At 45.4% G+C, this 19,437-nt stretch overlaps 1 protein-coding gene across 14 annotated transcripts in view; it reads right to left on the bottom strand.

Moving 5' to 3' along the window:
- NRCAM (neuronal cell adhesion molecule) overlaps positions 1–17,868 on the bottom strand; it is a 268,258-nt gene extending 250,390 nt beyond the window's left edge. For all 14 annotated transcript variants that reach the window (XM_044245786.1, XM_044245788.1, XM_044245792.1 and 11 more), the window contains exon 1: positions 17,740–17,868. The gene's annotated coding sequence lies outside the window, so the exon portion shown is untranslated. The remainder of the gene's footprint in view (positions 1–17,739) is intronic.
- Between the last annotated feature and the right edge of the window lie 1,569 nt (positions 17,869–19,437).

Raw genomic sequence — 19,437 nt, 5'->3', positions numbered from 1 at the left:
AGAGTTAACTGCTTGTCTCTCTCCCTCTGCTCCTCCTTTCATGCTGTCTCATATAAATAAAAAAATTTATTTACATGAATTATTTATTTATTTATTATTTATTACATAAATTATTCACATAAATAAATAAAATTTTTGTTAAAAATATACTAAATATGTTAAATAAAATATATTATTATGAAATATTAGATTAATGAAATGAAATGAAATACATTAAATGAAAAGTAAATATACTAAATGAATGAAGCCAGACACAAAAGATCCCTATTGTATGATTCCATTGACATAAAATGTCCAGGAGAAGCAAATTTATTGAGAAAGAAAGCAGATTAGTGGTTGCCTTGGAGTAGAAGCCTGACTATAAAAGGCCCCAGAGGAAATTTGGGGGAATGATGAAAATGTTCAAAATGACTGTGATAACAGTTTCTGTATTAGCTTCCTCTGCTACACAACAAATTACCACAAGCTTAGAGGCTTAAACCAACATATATTAATTATCTCACAATTTCTCACAGGTCAGAAGTCTGAGTATGGCTGAAACTGAGTTTATCAAAGTCCTGGTCAGGCTGCTTTCTCCTCTGGAGCTTGGGGCCCTTTCCAAACTCCTTCAGTTCCTTGTGGTTGAAGGACTACCACTCCCTTTTCCCATAAGTAATTCACAAGATGGATGGAAGCTTCTTCAAGGACAGTGGGAGTGTGTCTTTCTTATAATTATCCCTTTTTAATGGCTTGTGCCTGACTATGTCAGGCCAGCCAGCATAATCTCCCCTTCCATTAATTCATAATTGAATGGCTTGGGACCTTAACTACAAAACCCTTCACCTTTGCCATATAATGTAACCTGATTACGGGGGTACCATTCCATCATATTCACAGGTCCCACTCACATTTAGGGAGGGTATTACACAGGGTATGCATCCAGGAGAAAGAATCTTAGAGGCAAGCTTAGATATCTGTTTCCTACAACTGACAATTTATAAATTTATTTTTTTTAAATCGCTGAATTATATAATTACCATGGGTAGACTTTGCAATATTAAAATTATACTTTGATATAGATGTAAAAATAAATTTCATGGAAAACAAAAGTTGTCAGTAGTACCATGATTCCATTTCTTACTTGGGCTATATTTTTTAAAGTAATTGAACTAAGCCTATCTTTTCTAGGAAATGAGTCAACAGAAAAGGTTTTTTTCCCAAGTTGTTGACCATGCCCTTTGTAATTTGTTACACCAATTAACTCACAGTAACCACATCACACAAACACGCAGTCAGTTTTTCCCTAGTTGGGTTTTATTCTTCTGTCAGCTTTGTTAGTAATGAATAGAGGCTCACTTAAATTCAAAGACTTCAGATTTCCAAAGGGAGAGTAGGGTTACCTCCCCACAGGAGTTTCTACTCTGATTTCCCCACCAGGGAGTGGCTCCATTTTGATTTTCCCTCAAACAAAGTACAAGCAACAATGTTTAGTCACATGAAGCCCCCATTTTGCCAGCTGCCTACTTCCTAAAATTTCATTCACCCAGAGGTCAGGAACTGTGAGTTCTGGACCTCTTTATGGCGTCCTGGGAACGTCTTTGAAGTTTGGCCACTCGTGGTATTTTGTGTGCGCTGAGCTGTTGCCTAAAACTAAATGTTTCCTAACTTTGGTCTATTCTGAGAACTTTCAGCCTTTACAGAAGAACTTGCTGAACACAAAACACAGCAAACCTGTGTAATTCTACTTCTGGGGCTGTCTCCACGCCATGATGCTTTGCACATTCCCTAAGGGGGTGCCCAGCAATGTCAACCAGATGGTTATCTTGCAGGTTTGTTGTTCTCAAGGAGAAACTTAACTGTTACCATGGAAATAAAACACAAAAGGAGATGTCCGTCCTGGAAAATAAGAACTGCTTAGAACTCTCATTCAAAGATTTTATATTAAATGTGGAAGAAACTAGGGGCACCTGGGTGGCTCAGTCAGTTGAGCAGCCAACTCTTGATTGCAGCTCAGGTCATGATCTCATGAGTCATGAGATCGAGCCCCACGTTGGGCTTGGTGCTCAGCGGGGAGTCTGCTTGAAAATGCTCTCTCTCTGCCCCCTTCCTCACTCACACACGCATGTACACATGCATGTCCTCTCTCTCAAATAAATAAATACATCTTTTTAAAAAAGTAAATGTGGAGGAAACTCTTCTGTTGACAAAAACAAAACAAATTTGTTTTTGTGAAAATAAAAATCTTTCCTGGGATTATGCCTGCTATCTTACTATCCGGCACATAGGCCATCAATGGGTCTGCAACTTTAAAAAATAATAATAATTTATAAATATTTTTTTAATTAGAATACTTTTTCTTCTGAAATACTATTGAGGAAAATGGGCATAGCATCAGGTCCCTTGGAGAATTTTAAAAGCTTTATTCAATTATTCAAGGATGTGGTCCCATTGCTTGAATGTGCTGTAGATTAAACTATCTACCTTTAACTAAACAGCATCTTCAGGACTGGACTGATGATCTTCCCAGCCATCATTTCTACGGGAAACAAAAGCCTCTCTTAGAAGTTTTTTGGGCACCTGGGTGGCTCAGTGGGCTTAGTCTCTGTCTTTGGCTCGGGTCGTGATCTCAGGGTCCTGCGGTCGAGTCCCGCATCAGGCTCTCTGCTCGGTGGGAAGCCTGCTTCCTCCACACTCTCTCTCTCTCTCTCTGCCTGCCTCCCTGCCTACTTGTGATCTCACTCTCAAATGAATAAATAGAATCTTAAAAAAAAAAAGAAGAAGAAGTTTTTTTGGTCATAATCTATAACTCACAGCACATGGAAACTAAAATTCTATTCCTTGTCATTTCTCATGGCAGGACAACATAGTAGCTCACAGTGCTTAAGAACAAGGGACAGGGTCTTGGGTTAGAATCCCAGTTGTGCAATTTAACAGTGGTGCTATTTTGACCCATTACTTAAGCCTCCATTTCCTTACTTATAAAATGGGTATAATAACATAAAGTAAGGGATGGCAAATATGATCCCAGACCAAATCTGGACACTACCTATTTTGTAAAGAAAGCTCTATGAAAACATGGAAATGGTCATTCATTTATATATTGTCTATGACTCTCTGGGGAGTGATGAAGTAACCTGCAAAGCCTAAATTATTTATTCCCTGGCCCTTTAAAAAAATTAAAATGTGCTAGCCTCTGACATAAAGGGTTGTTGTGAAGATCAAATGAGATAATTCATAAAGGGGCTCCATATAGTTAACCAACCAATAAATGATGTGAATTATTATTTATTAAAAGAAAAGCCTGTAAGGTCATTGTGATCTCATTTCCCAAAATTTGGAGAGACCTCTTTCTCTTAGCACCTCAGCCACAGCCTGCCCAGGAAGTAAGGGCTCAGGGTCAGGAGGCTCGGCCCCTTTCTTGGACGGAGGTGGCTGAGGCGGTGTGATGGTAGGCTGTGGGGAGCAGCTGTCACCGCAGAGCAGGGAGCCCGCTGGGTCACACACAGCAGCTGCCACGAGTCATCCATTTCCAGTAACTGATACTCTGCTGTTTCTTGATGGAGGCTCTCTTGGTCACAGGTGTGTGACACATGCATATTCATCACTGGCCCCAGTCCTGACTGTGTGGAGGAGACGGGAGGAGGGGCGGGGGGGAAGGGGAGCTGAAATTAGGCTTCGACAATGACCTGAGGACAGCCCCTTTCCATTTTCTGTGGCAGTGACGGCTTTCCCAAAAGACGTATGTATTCTGCTTGTCCGCAGTTGAAAAAAAATTTTTTAAAGATTTTATTTATTTATTTCACAGAGAGAGAGATCACAAGTAGGCAGAGAGGCAGGCAGAGAGAGAGGAGGGGAAGCAGGCTCCCTGCTGAGCAGAGAGCCCAATGCGGGACTCGATCTCAGGACCTGAGGATCGATCACAGGACCTGAGGATCATGACCTGAGCCAAAGGCAAAGACTTAACCCACTGAGCCACCCAGGCACCCCACAGTTGGAAATTTTTAAATGTGAGTTGAATGTAATAAAATCTAGGCTCACTGTTCCAAATAATAAAATGGATCTAAAGCTCATTGTTTCTCCCAGGATGGGCACGGCTAGTTCCGTGTGAGGACAGCAAAGTTGGAGTCTGCTGGACTACAACCAAAAAGAGTAATCAACTGAGTAAATGATCAACTTCATACATCTGCCCAGTTAATAAAACAAATACTCTTCCTAGCACTCTCAGTATTTCTGGGCTTTAATTCAAGGTATAGAGACTTTCTAAATGATTTATATACACATACTCCTTTGGTCCACAGAGTAGACACTGATAGATACACAGCTATATCTATATCTGCGTGTGTGTATATATACACACACATATACATATACATACAGATATACATATATCTATATCTGTATATATACCCATAGACACAGACATAAAAACATAGAGATGTGGTGGGAAGCTCTATGCTCACCCTTTCTTTTTTTGTAAGAGACAGGCTCAGAAACAAGACCTTATTATTGCGTTCCGTATTGGTTTTCTATGGCTGTCATAAAAACGGACCACAGATGAGGCAGCTGAAACAACAGAGATGTATTGTCTCACAGTCTGGGGGGCTGGAAGTCCAAGATCAAGGTGTCGGCAGGGTTAGCTCCTGTCCAGGGCTATGAGGGAGCACCTGTTCCATGCCTCTCCCCTGGTGGTTCACTGGCCATTCGGGTGTTTCTTGGCTTATAGATCTCCACCTTCCTCTCCAGAAGGTTGCCCACTGGGCCTGTATCCAGCCTTCCTCTTTCTATAAAGACACAAGCCATACTCAATGATGGCCACTCTAACCACCTCATTTAAAAAAAATTTTTTTTAAGATTTTATTTATTTATTTGACAAAGAGAGAGCAAGAGCAGGAACATGAGCAAGGGGAGTGGGAGAGGGAGAAGCAGGCTTCCTGATGGGCAGGGAACCCAATGTGGGGCTCGATCCCAGCACCCTGGAATCACAACCTGAGCTGAAGGGAGACACCTAATGACTATGCCACCCACATGCCCCTAACCACCTCCTTTTAACTGGAAAGCCCCAAATAAGGTTGTATTCAGAGGCACTGGGGATTAGGACTTCAATAGCTGAATAGAGACAATTCAACCCACGACACATCCCCATTTCTAAAGCTCTGTGTCCATACCCAAGTCAAAGATAACTACTACTACTGGGGCACCCACGTGGCTCAGTCAGGTAAGCACCCAGTTCTTGGTTTTGACTCAGGTCATGATCTCAGGGCTGAGAGTTCAAGCCCTGAGAACGGGCTCTGCACTCAGCAGGGAGTCTGCTTGAGATTCTCTCCCTCTCAAATAAATAAAATAAATAAATAAATCTTTTTAAAAAATAAAAATAAAATAAATCAATAACTTCTAAAAGATAACTACTATTTTTTAGCTTTATTGAGATCTAATTGGCAAAGAAAAGTATAAGATATTTAAATACATGTGCCGCAATTTGACATACATACACACTGTGGAAGAATGAACATTTACATTCTACTGTCTTAATGAATTTTAATTATACAATACAGTATTATCAACAATAGTCACCAACGATATACATCAAATGTCAGACATTATTTACCGTACAGCTACAAATGTGTACCAAGCTCTCCTTATTTCCTGCAGCCCTTGGCCACCACCTCTCTACTCTCTGTTTCTACAAGCCCAACTTTATTTTAGATTCCACATTATAAGCGATGCTGTGCAGTATTTGTCTTTCTCTCTCTGGCTTATTTCACTGAGTAGAATGCCCTCCAGGTTCACCCATGTGGTCACAAATGGCAAGATCTCCTTCTTTCTCAGGGCTGAATAATATTCCGTGGTACATACGTACACCACCATCTTCTTCATCCATTCATCTGTCAATGCACACACGGGTTGTTTCCACATCTTGGCTGCTGTGACTAATGCTGCAGTGAACACAAGGGCAGATACATCTCTGAGATCCTGTTTTCATAATTTCGTGCCTGGATTCTGCATGGTTGTCATCTGCTTCCTGGTTTTAAATGAGGCACTCAGGCAGGCTGGTGAAGTCACTGAATCCAGAAGGGTATCCTGTTTAAAACTGCCGCCGCACTGCTCGAAATGACATTTTTGTGACCGAAAAGAGGGGGCTGCTTGATCATATGGCAGTTCTATTTTTAATTTTTTCAGCAACTTTCATTCTGATTTCCATAGTGGCTGAGAGTACCTCTCTGTCCCCTGAGGTACAAAGGAACAGAATAAATACGGACTATGATACACACACTGACCTGCTCCCAAACCTCGTTGCACGCGTTTCTCTGTATCAAACCTCTAAGCATATGCCGTGTGTGAGCTGGATGAATTTAATATATTAAAACAGTTTCATGCTTTATTGGTTTGTGAGGCTGCTAGTTAGTCATGGCTGACACAAAGGATTACTGACTGTCCTTTTGAAAATTGTGAATAGGCTATGGCTTGGAATAAAACACAATTAGATCTCAAAAGACTACGGATGATATTGACTACAACTGGAAAAAAGTATTAAGACTAAATTTACATCCTTTTTTTTATCACATTGGTTCAATCTGACTTTTGCATATACACCATTTGGTGAAGGTTAAGAATGTAGCTTGGGGTTTTTGAAAACAGTCTCACGGTGCAGCATTAAAAAGGGTATTGGCCTCACAGATTGCAGTGTGAGACCCCCTCATTCCTTCAAAAGCAAGCAGACATCATTACTGCTAGGGATGTGTGATACCTACAGATCTCTGAAGCCAGTTGGAGAGAATATTATGGTGAAAACAGGGTGGCTGCATTCTCTCTAAAGAAATAGACTGATGCCATCCTTCTCTCAGTACTTTCATTTCTTTTTAAAGACTGTATTTATTTATTTGATAGAAAGGGAGCACAAGCAAGGGGAGCAGCATGCAGTGGGAGAGGCAGAAGCAGGCTCCCCGCTGAGCAGGGAGCCCCACACGGGACTCAATCCAGGACCCCGAGATCATGGCCTGAGATGAAGGCAGATGTTTAACCCACTGAGCCACCCACATACCCTTCAGTACTTTCATTTATATCTTGATTTTTCATAGTAACACCTTCTTGTGAGGTAGCATTGATGGTAAAAACAAACAAACAAAAACAAAACTCTGGCTTGTCTTGATTTTCTAAAGGGAGAAAAGTACTGAAGCAGCTTTTCCAAAGCCGGACCGTACACGGGCTCCTCACCTGCGCCGAGCAGCCGGGAAGCTCTCAGATTTTGGATGCTTACACATTTCACACACAATTTTTCTCTACGTGTCTCTCACACCTGGCACCACCGCCTTGACGCCAACCACTTGAGAACCCACTAACTGGTTGGGAAATAACACGCTGCCACTCCATTCACATCTGGGAACATTCAAGGGCAACCAGCAAGGAGAGGAAAGTGGGTGCTGTCCCAGGCTGCCGCCAGCCAGTCTCACGCCAGCCCTTCAGTCCTGGGTGCCTCGCTCCTGCTTCCTTCACATTCAGAAGGGGGGAAAGCAATCTGAGAAAGTGCTGGACTCCATCAGTGTGCAGCCACCGGAGACCTACCGAGGGAAGTGACAAGCACCGGCTTCAGACCCTAAAGCAAAACGAAAGGCCTGTGCAAATCTGGAATCATCTGCCGCGAGCAAAGGTAGAATTTACAGAGCAACTCTTCGGGGTCATGGAGATGGCATTCAGGGCTCCACGGCAGCAATTTGAAAAATGGTACCCTTCTGGACGGCGTGATTTCACCTGCCTGCTCGAGTGCCTAATTTAGAACCAGGAAGCAAATGACAATCATACAGAATCCGGGCCTGAAAGTATAAATGTTTGATTTCCCATGGTCTAGACTTTGTCTGTAACTTCAAATCAGACCGAGGACAAAACTCCCCAATTTTTTCCAACAAAAGATCCGCTCGACGTTTTGCAGTATTCACGTACTGGGGCCTTCATTCTTGCATGCGCTCATTCATCAAATACGGGCTCACATACATACCACCACGCACAAGCAGAAGAGCAACTCAGGCTCCTAATGGAAGAGAATGAATATGGATTTCCACAGTTAGAAGCCCGGGGAAAGCTGGCAGGATTCTATTGTGAGCAAGGCCAAAAATGCCATTCCTACCTGGATGACTATTTCATTATCTGCTTTCCTTATCATGAGAAACTCTGCCCCTCGTTGTTACCTGGAGCAAATAGCAAGTGTTTTCATACAATTGAGATACCCTTCCTCATTTACCACCTGTCCACCTCTTTAGGATTTTTATTTAGCTTTATTTGATTGGGTTTCACTTGGTGTCAATGACACTGTGCTCTTTCAACAGAACAATCTGTCTACGCTGATATCCCTGAAAAGCTGTTCCCGAATCGAACTCTGCTACCTTGTAGGAGCGCACTCATTACAGAGACCTTGCGTGAAGGGAAGAATCCTGTTTAACATGCTTGATCATCCCAAATGTGTCTGGCAAGTTCCCATTTTTATATACCTTGTCTTCTCATGTTGGCGCCATCTGTATCTAAAGGGACAAATTTGCCAGAGCGATGAGATGATCTAAGAATTTTACTGAGATGCCGGAATACTATTAGCTTTGACTCTTAGGAAGTTCTTCTCGGTGCATTGCATTTGTTTTCCGTGTATGTGCATTATCATATTTCATTCTTTGCAGAGCAATTTATAAATTATTTCTATTTCATGATATCAAGTGACTCCAATGACCTAAAGTACCATGAGAAAAATCTCTTTAAAGTATTTTGTATTGGAGGCTATGACATGGAGACTACTCTCCATTGGCCAAGAAGTTACCACAAACATTTTTCTCCTCGTCCCTTTCTCTTTCTTTCAGATTTTAAGTTATTACTTGTACGGTGGTGTTCCTTACTCTCACCTCATTATTTACAATCGCTCTTGCCCCTTGTGCCACAGAACACTTCTCCAGGATGTCACAATTCTCATTACCCACCTGAGCCTTCTTGCCGTCTGAATCCCTCGCCCTCCCTGATCTCCACTCTTTCAACCCTGGTTCCAACAAACGAATCTGCGTGACCTCACTCGCTCCCTGCTGCTTAATGGGTCCCCTCACGGTCCTAGGACAGCAATCAACCCTTGATATATTTTACCTTTCACTCTAATTTGGCATGGAGGTAACTGTTACTAGAAACATATGGCCATGGAGTTTGAAAAACCCTATTCCAACTATTAAAAGGCAAGTTACCTTAAAAATCTGTGTGACATATGAAGTTATGTATCACAATTTATGTCAAAGACAACATGTGACATAAATTAAGACACACAATTCTGAAATAAATTTGCTTTTATGTTATATTAATTATCTCCCAGTAGCTACTATTTATTATATTGTTGCCATGTCAATGTCATTTCTCTAAAAGCAGAAATATTTGAAGGCATTACATGTCTATAAAAAATGGCTTTTGGCCATCATACTACCAACATCAGAACAAAAAACCATGTCTTCAAGTTATTTAAATAGTCAAACATGCCAAAGCAAAATTTTACTAATTATGGCTTCATGGAACACCAGGAAGTGTTTCAAATTACCCCAAAGTATTTTGTATTTCACTTACATCTCAGTAATCACGACCTCCCAGTAGCTATTTTATTATTCTTGTTCTACACATAGCCAACTCCTTTTCCTGAAATGCTTTAAATCGGATGCTGCCTACGAAACTGAATGGGGGGAATATGTGCCCCATTAAAAACTTCAGTGGCAAATACAACAGTGACAGACTCCTCACTAGAAGCAAACCCGCAACATGTTTCAGAAATCGACTCATACGGAGGTGGGGGGGAACCCCAGCTAGTCAATACTTAGAACAGACTTATCCTGTCCTATATCCAAACAATCTGTAGTCAATATCAAAACACTGTAATGAGATTTTACACAGGGAGTGGCCTGGGGATTTCTGTATTTATTCCAGTAGATACCAGCGGGGACCACAGCACAACGGTGAGGAGAGTATTTGCAATGCAATTAGAGGGGGACAAGTGCATCTGAGTGTATGCCAGACGCAGGGGCCTCCCCTGAATTCAGACAGTCCAGTGTCTCAATGCAGCGTACAGCATCCAACTGCACTTCCTACAGTCTTCAAACTTTTGTCCGTTAACTAGATGTTTACCGAGTGCCCCGCTCGGGCACTCCACTTTTTGGACGCGCCATCCAGCCCTATGTACGTTGTTCCAACACCATCTGTCACTGAAGCTTCCACAGCTTCAAAAATTTCAATTCAAACTCATCTACTCGGCACTCAAACTAAAGCTATAATTCAAATTTCGACATGAAGCTTGAATTCCTTTTCACTGTTCTTCAACTTTGACCCAGCTCCCCCCACTTCACTGAAAAGGGCCAAGACAACAGCCCAGCAAGTGGGGCAGGCAAAACAGGCCTCCTTTGTTCACTTTTGTCCTTTTAGCTCTCTATTGAGGTGAGGGACTGAAAGGCCGCACAGGCTTTGGAAGGCAGCAGCACTCGGTTACAAGCCATCCTTCCTCCGAGGCCACAAAAACTCTGGGATGAAACTCTTTCCACCACCCACTTTTTACCTTAAGGCATGACGAACTGGCAACTAGGACTTTTTCCTTTCCCCTTCCCTTGGAGAGAATCTGCTAATCGTTTCACGTGAGTTTGGAGTGTTGGTCAAAAATGTGTGCTGTAAATCATGCCACTCAAATGTCAAGGTCATCGGAAAGTGGCATGAAATTGCTTTAAAGTTGAAATTTGGAGAAAAGATCACTACATACTGAATACATATACCAAATTTTTTGAATGCTCTCAGCCCACTTGAGAAAGATAAATCGAATTCATTGCATATTACACAGTGGAAGACCTCCTACAGGATTCCCTCAGATTGCCTCGGGAATATGTTTTTCTGGCTACAGTGGGTTTTGAACCATTAGACCATGCATCATAAAATTAAAATATACATATGATATATATATTTAGATTATCCTCTCCAGCCCTAGAACCATTTAGTAAGATTTTCAGATGTCTACAAATGCCAAAGCACTACGTTGTACTCATGAAACTAATAACAGACCATATGCCGATTACAGGTCAATTAAAAAAAAGAATTTTAGAAAGGATCCTTTCAGTCTGATAGCAACTACTATTTTCATTCTGGTGTGAGTTAAACAGTGCTTTAATATGCAGCACTGCGCAAGCAAATCAGAGACCACACAGCACAAGATTTACTTGTCATTCCTGCTTTTAAACCTTACAACCCATTTGGACAGTACATGCCGTGATTGAGCACTGGTATTTGCAGACTCGTCCCCTTTACCACTGTCATTTCTTACAGTCACTAGTTTTTTTAGTCACATGAGGGAAACCCTCCCCCAGACTTCTAAAAACTACCTTTTTCTAATTTGAAATTCTAATCCTGCAGGCCAGTAAAATAGGTCAATTAAATTGACACCACATCTTTTTTATTAGCTCAGCTAAGCAATTATAATTGGGTAGTGAGAGTTTGTACTGTCATCTTTGAAGATTCAGTGGTGGGGAGAAATGCCCGGTGCAGATATAGATTGTAACTCCAGCACATCCCTAAATAGGATACTCCTAGCTCTTTCCAGATCTGAGGCAAATCTGCTCCTGAGCTGGGTTCCAAGGCTAAGATTATTTTTTTTCAGTAAAATAAAATCATACAAAGATTTAATCTATCCTCAGAGCAACATTACTTCACCCAACCACACTATAGACATAGATGCTCTATTTCGACATTGAAAAAAACTAACAGGAATGTCTGTCACCAGGGCTGGCTTCTCCTGGACTATGACACATACTCGGTAGCAATTGTATCATGCTTTGCACAAAGTATGGGGTCAATGATTCCCTGTTAAAAACCATGTATCTCCTGTCAATAGAAATGAAACAAATAAGTTGGAAAATTTTGTGAATTACTTGTTCATAATACATAGAATATTAATTTAGAAATTTAAAGGGTAACGGCTATCACTCTTTACACCCATTAGGATGGCTATTGTCAAGAAAAATCAGTGTTGGTGAAGATGTGGAGAAATTGGAACCCTGGGCACTCGGGAACGTAAAATGGTACATCTGCTATGGAAAACAGAATGGGGGTGTCTCAGAAAATTATGACAATCAGGGCACCTGGGTGGCTCAGTGGGTTGAAGCCTCTGCCTTCAGCTCAGGTCATGATGCCAGGGTCCTGGGGTCGAGCCCCTCATCGAGCTCTCTGCTTGGCGGGGAACCTGCTTTCTCCTCTCTGTCTCTGCTTGCCTCTCTGCCTACTTGTGATCTCTGCCTGTCAAATAAATAAATAAAATCTTTTTAAAAAATTATGACAATTACCTTATGACCCAGAAATCCCACTTCTGGGTATATACCCCAAAGAGTTGAAAGCAATGACTTGAAAAGGTATTTGTACGCCCATGTTCATAACAGCATTATTCACAGTAACCAGAAACTGGAAACAGCCCAACAGATGAATGAATTAAAAAAAAAAAAGTGGTATTACATAAATAGAATATTATTCAGCTTTAAAAAGGAAGGCAATTCTGACACATGGATAAGCCTTGAAAACATTATGCTAAGTGAAATAACCCAGTCACAAAAAGGATAGATACTGTGTGATTCCACTCATATGAGGCACTTTGTGTGGTCAGCTTCATAGCGAAGAAAAGAGAATGATCGTTGCCAGGGGTTGGGAGGAGAAGGATTAGGGAATTATTGTTTAATGGGTATAGAGTTTCAGTTTGGGAAGATGACGAAAGTTCTGGAGATGGACAGTGGTGACTGGTTATAGTACATTTAGACATATTTAATGCCACTAAACTACATAGGTAAAAATGGTTAGAACAATAAATTTTATGATATGTGTATTATCATAATAAAAATGTAACTTAGCAAAAACATCACATTTGCTTTTTTAAAAATATTTATTTATTTATTTATTTATTTGGAGAGAGAGACACAGAGTACAAGCAGGAGGTGGGGAGGAGCAGAGGGAGAGGGAGAAGCAGGCTCCCCACAAAGCAGGGAGTCCAATGCGGGGCTTGATCTCGGGACCCTGAGATCTTGACCTGAGCCAAAGTCAGATGCTTAACTGACTGAGCCACCCAGGCGCCCCCCAAAACTCACATTTTCTATAGCTATGACATTTGCTTCCCCATTCAAAAACAACATGATATTGAACAATGTATAGTTGCTACAACTGGAGGCAGAACCATTCCAAGACTTTCCTCATAGAGCCCCGTCCTTCCCATTTTGAGGGGAAAAATAAATATTCAGCAGTTCATTTTGGCACATTTTCCTAGACTTAGGAACATCAGCCCTGATGACAAGAAAGACTCTTTAAAGTTCAAGTGGTCTCTAATTTCCCTGGGTGGATGAAGGGTTAAATAACCATAAGCCACTGGATTCTTGGCCCTAGCATCCCTAGCTGTCCTCTGTCCTCACCACGCAGAAAGGTACCAGGCTCCTTCACGTGGGGCAGCATGAAACATACAAGGGAAAAATACATCTAAATGCATTTAGTGATTTTTAATCATTTTCAAATCACTTCCTCTTCACCTCAGCAGCTGAAGGCTGACCTAAAGCAGTCTTTGGATAAGAACACATAAACCTTCCTAGAGAAGAATTCTATGGGGGCTCTATATTCCAGTTAAAGTTGTTTTCAGTTACCATACTTCTCAAGACAGAAACCATTCTTTGGAAATGGGGGTGAGACTCTGAAGGCTGCCAAAAGGGGCAGCAAGTCAGGACTGGTATGGATTGAACTGTGAGCCTGAAATTCATACGTCAAGACCTACCTCCTAATAGGACTGTATTTGGAGATGAGGCTTTAGGGAGGTGGTAATTAAGGTTCAATGAGGTAATAAGGGTGGGGTCCTAATCTAATGGGATCGGTGGCCTTATAAGAAGAGGAAGAGAGAGGATCTCTGTCCATACCCAGCGGGGAAAGCCTGTATGAGCGCACAGAGACAAGACGGGCATGTGGAAGCCAGGAAGACAGCCCTCACCCGACCTGACCCTGCTGACACGCTGATCTCAGAACTAGAGACTCCAGAACTTGAAGAAAGCACGTTTCTCTTCATTAAGCTACCCAGTCTATGGAATTTTGTTATGGAAGCCCAAGCTGACTAAACAAAATCCTTCTGATTTCCCGGCAAGAATCTCAGGAAATAAAGCATGGGTGTCTCAGGGCAGACCCTCAAGGGAGAGGGTTATGACTGGTAGGAACCACAAGGGGGCTTTCTCAGCCATTCATAATGTTCTGTTCCTTCACTGGAGCACCAGTTACATGGGTGTGTTGGGTTTGAACAAGTTCATCAAGCTGTACATTTATGATATGGGAAAAAAGAGTCTGTGTGCAGAAGTATGCAGCCCTAGATGAGAAAGTTAGAATTACTCTTCCTGAAGGCTGGAACTCTGGTTCCTAGTTCCTGGTACCTAGGACAGCAGGCCACGCACAGAGCACATATTTATGAATGAATGAATGAATGAATCTCTTTACCAGAAAAGCTTCCTGCGGGGTTCCATTAAATAACTCCTTTGTATATATACAATATGATATCTGCATATTCTATTTACACAAAGGAATTCTAAATACACAAGGAAAACTCCACCTACATGAGAACATGATTTGAAACGATTATTTTTGGAGAGAGAGAGGGAGAGAGAGCAAGCTGGGGAGGGGCAGGTGGGAGAGCATCTCAAGCCAACTCCACCCTGAGCCACAGAGCCTGATCTCAGGACCCTAGATCATGACCTGAGCAGAAACCAAGAATCTGATGTTCACCTGACCGAGCCACCCAGGTGCCCGGGCACCCCAAAATGATTCTCAAGTTTTCTGTAGCCCATGCATACACATTCTCAGTCCTCTCTCATGCTTCTGAAGCACTTATACCTGGCTATCCTTATCACTGTCACATCAGCCTCACAGGAAGTGCCATTGCTAAAGATGACTTGCTTTTCATTTACTGTGACTGCTGCAATAACAAAAAGATGTCATGTCGGGATACTGGCCTGCCTCACTACCCTGCATTAGGTGGCTGGGTGACCTCTCCGAGCCCCACTGTACTCAATTTGAAACTGAAACATTTAGACACAGTGTTCTCTTACAGCTCTCAAATTCCTGGATGATGTGAAATGTTTTGCAACTTTCCCGTAATGAAGTATAAAGCAGGTTGAAGGAAGACCATGAGTCAGAAGGATTAAGAAGGCACAGTGAATTCACTTTGGCATTTGGTCAATTATAATCATTCTAAAAGCCATCCCAGGAATAGGTTTTATTTTAGTTCAAACTCGTGTTTTATTAGTTAGTATGGAGAATCTTTGTAAATGCACCACACGGTCATATAGTCGGGATAGGGAATGCTTTCCTAAGATTTTATGGTAGGGTCCTATTCAAATTCAATATCCAATCTGAGGACTAAATCTTCTGCACTCAAAATAGTCTACAAAGGAGATTTGGGACTGGGTGCTGACAATGAGAATCACTTGCGAAATGGAAATGCTGTCCTTTCCTTAAAAAAAAAAAAAGAAAGAAAGAAAAGAAAGTTTTCTCAAGAATTGCGATGTACCAGGAACCTCTTGGGCTCTGTAACCACAGGGGAGTCTGGTCACTAAAAACAGTCCAATGACTGCATCTGGCTGGACTAACACTTAGAAGCTTAACAGGAATAAAAGAACATGTAAAGGAATTTGAGGATGACCCAGGGCAATAAAAGACTATTCCACAATACAATTTGCTGAGTTACAATACCGCCAGCTATTGTAAAGTCTGCTGGGGTCAGAAGTGAATGGGTTTATAATGTCCCTGATCACTTGGTGGTTTTAGGCTTGCTCTAATGTGATAAAGCCTCCAAAAGGCCCAATTTTCACAGTCATTGATGGCAAAGTGTAGGGGCAAAAACTAACCCTTGTTCCCCCACTTCCTAGCTATGTGGCCTCGGGAAAGTTACCTGACCTCTCAAGACCTCACCTCCTAATTTTAAGAATAGGGTAATATGCTGTGGAAATTAAATAAGATGATACGTGTGCTGTGCACACTGCCTGGTACACCTGAAGCACTCAAAAATGTTGACTATCATTACCATTAACGTGGAAAGTACCCAGGTTCTAAATCCATTTCAGCACCTCCGGAAGCTCTCCTTTACTTCTTGAGCTATTATTACAATATTTTAAAAACAAGAGCATGGTTAGCCTTAAGCGGTCGCAACCAAACAGTCCAGTCTCCGTAGGTCTGTATTCCATAGCTACAGCGTTCCTGACAGCCCCAGGGGGAGCTCCTGGTGCAGAACGCAAGCCTCCCGCCCCATGACGCTCGCCTCCATCTCTCTTCCCCGCCAGAGCCTGGGGCGAGGAAGGGCCCAGCCCCTCAGACCCGCACCTCTGCGCGTTAACCATGCGGGACCGAAAAGGAAAAGAACGCTTTCCTCTTAGGACAAACAGCGACGCGGAAAGCAGAAGAGAGGGGAGTGAAGGAGACTCCACCTCTTAGCACCCTCCCTCCGCGCCCGCAGCTGCGCAGGGACGGCCCCCGAGCGCGCAGGGGACAGAGGATGCGGCCGAGGATCGGGAGCCGGGGAGAGGGGAGGCGAGCGGGAGCGAAGGGAAGCGGCCTAATCACCAGTCTCCCGGGCCCGAGGAACCCTCCAGCCGAGCTCGCTGCCCAGGGTACACCGCTCCGGAGTGATGACGAGTCCCTGGCTCCACACGACCGCGGCACCCCGGGTCCCCTCTGCGCGCGGGGAGTTGAGGGTCGGGAATGGCCGAGCCGGCGAGCGGCCGAGGACCAACACTCGGCGGCGCCCACCCGCGCGGCCAGGAGGGATCCGGGGGCGGCGCACGGCGCAGATGGCGCTCGCGGCGAGATGGATGCTCCAAAGCCGGCATCACTCCCCGCTCAGCACAGCATCCCCAGGCCAAGCTGCTGCCAGAGCCCACTCCTGGGAGTCTGGACAGGGAAAGGGCTCTTCTGGGTCTGCCCCCAAACCCCGGTGGGCCAGCCCCAACAAGTCCCAGCCTCCGGAGGCTGGGCGGGGCGCCGGGACCCCGGGGATCCGCACCTGTAGGGCCAACAAAACCCCCGGAAAACCCCCTCCTTGCTACCTTCGCCGTCTCTCCCGTTCCCCCTGATTCCCCGAGTTCTCCCCCGGGGCGGCGAGAGTGGAGGTCGCCTCGGCCCCGAGTACCCGCGATCGGCGCAGGTGTGAGCACATCCGAACAAAGCCCACGCCCAGATGTGTCCGCGGGGACCCGGACGCGCACTCGCCGGTGCGCGCCGGCCCGGCACCTGCGCTCCTCGTCCCGCCGGCACCGTGGCGTGGCACCTCGCGACCTCCGTGTGCCTGCCCGGCAACCCGCGGTGCCGGGCCCCAGCAGCCAGGCCCAGGGTGGCCCAGACCACCCAGGGACCCCAGGCAGGGCTTGCCGGAAAACGCGGGCGCGGATGCAGAAGTTGGCCACAGACCGGCGAAGGTGAAGGGCCCGCCCGCGCCGGCCAGTGCAGCCGCATTTCAGTGTGCCCCCGCCCGGGCGCCGGTCCCCTCCTCCAGCTTGGCGCCCGCGGGCGCGTCCCAGGCCTGAGGGGAGGAAGGGAGTTGGCGACCAGGTTCGCCCTGCCTCAGAGAGAGTGGCGCGGGGCTGCCATCCGGGAGGGCGCTCTGCGGGTCCCCGGACCCACGTCCGAGTGACAACACAGCAACCCCCCGCACCCTCCTCCGCTCCAGCCGTCGCCCCCGAGCAGGACTGAGTGTCACCGCCGGACGCGCACTGAGCTACTCACGTTCTTCCGCCGCGCCCACCGCTGCTGAGCCCCCGGAACCCTGGAGCGCGGAAGTCGTCCGTTCCCGACACAGCTGTAGCCTCCCGCCGCCCCGCACTGTCCCCTGCGCCGCGCGTCTGGGGCTCCGACTGCGGCGCGCGTCCGTCCGCGACCCGGGCGAAGCAGGGCTGGCCCCGCGTCGGCGCGCGCCCCCGCCGCTCCCGCCCCTGCGCCCCCGCCCCGCGCCGCGCTCTTCCTCCTCGCAGCTAGCTTTCGCGTCCTACCCCCGCCCGCACTCCTCCCCGGCGTCCCCCGCCCTTCCCCGACTGGCCCAGCCCCTCCCGCCCCTGCGGCGGCGGCGGCGGCGAATGGGCTCCGGCCGCCGGCGCCTCGGGGACTGGGTGGCCCCCTCACCTGGGATTCCGCGCCGCCGCCGACCCACGTCACCCTGCGAGAGTGTTCCGCGGCGGTTGTCGGGGTCGCGGACGCGGAGGGCGGGAGCGTTCCGGGGACAAGTGTGGCAGGGATTTGGCTACAAAAGACGTTCCAGACGTTCAGCAGGTTTTAAAATGCGACTCTCAAGGGCTTAGGTTTCTATCCGAGGTCTGTGGCCTTTCCACTTTCTTCTTTTAAAGCATTTAATTTCTTTGAAACTCACCAGTTAGATGGGTGAGATTGGTGGGCTTGGGGGGGAAGGGTCATTTTTATTTTTTATTTTTTATCTGTATTTATTTACTTTGCAGCTGTTACTTTCAAACAGCCCCCCAAAAGGGAGCCTTCGGCGTAAGGTAGATGCTGTCTATTCGCGGTAGGAATTGGGTCTTCTGGTCCCAGAGAACTTCAGATTTGCTTATTTCCAGATTTGAGAGCATTTTGGAGGGGTATTTGTAAGGTAAAAAGAGAATTAGGGTTTTCTAAATGTGTTGTATTTTAGCAAACACACTGTGGGTTCGTAGTCCAGGTTCTGGAGGCCCCTCTACACTGTGTCCTAGGTGGTGACAAGATCCTAAGTTTGGCGCTCAGGATCCTCAGTAATCCCCAGTCTGTGGCCTGAGCTCTGAAGCTTCCTCCCAAACGCCAGGTATCACAAACTGACCCGTTACTGCGGGTTCCAGCTCTCACTGGGCTCTGCTGGAGAACCGAATTTCCTTCCATTCTCTAGTTCCATTCAAGAAAACACCGCTGGTGGGGCGCCTGGGTAGCTCAGTCCTTAAGCATCTGTCTTCAGCTCAGGTCATGATCCCAGGATCCTGGGATCTGGCCCCATGTCTCTCTCCCTGCCACAGGCCTGCTCCTCCTTCTCCCACTCCTCCTGCTCACGTTCCCTCTCCCTCTGTGTCTCTCTCTGTCAAATAAATAAATAAAAATCTTTAAAAAAAGAAAGAGAGAGAGAAAGAAAACATTGGTGGAGCCCCTCTTCCCTGCTCCCCACCCCCAGGCTCCAGGCCTCAGAGCTAGGGCTCAGATTCTGGAACTAAAAGGCATCGGGGCATCCTTCCAGTCCCTGCCCACTCCTCTGCTGAGGCTTTAAGGCTCTAACTTCAGTTCGAACTTGACACTTGAACCCACAGCACCACACACCCTGGTGAGCAGCCTTCTTTTCTTTCCCCTTCTGCCACCCTCTCCTCCTCCTGCCTCCAGATGTGCTCAGCCCCACAGTACCTCTTATCCTTGAAAGCATGGTTCCTGAAACAGTATTCTCACTTCTGGCCACTGGGT

The sequence above is a fragment of the Neovison vison genome, chromosome 4, assembly GCF_020171115.1.
Source record: "Neovison vison isolate M4711 chromosome 4, ASM_NN_V1, whole genome shotgun sequence".
Classification (NCBI taxonomy): Eukaryota; Metazoa; Chordata; class Mammalia; order Carnivora; family Mustelidae; genus Neogale; species Neogale vison.
This window is presented reverse-complemented; position numbering and strand designations above follow the sequence as displayed.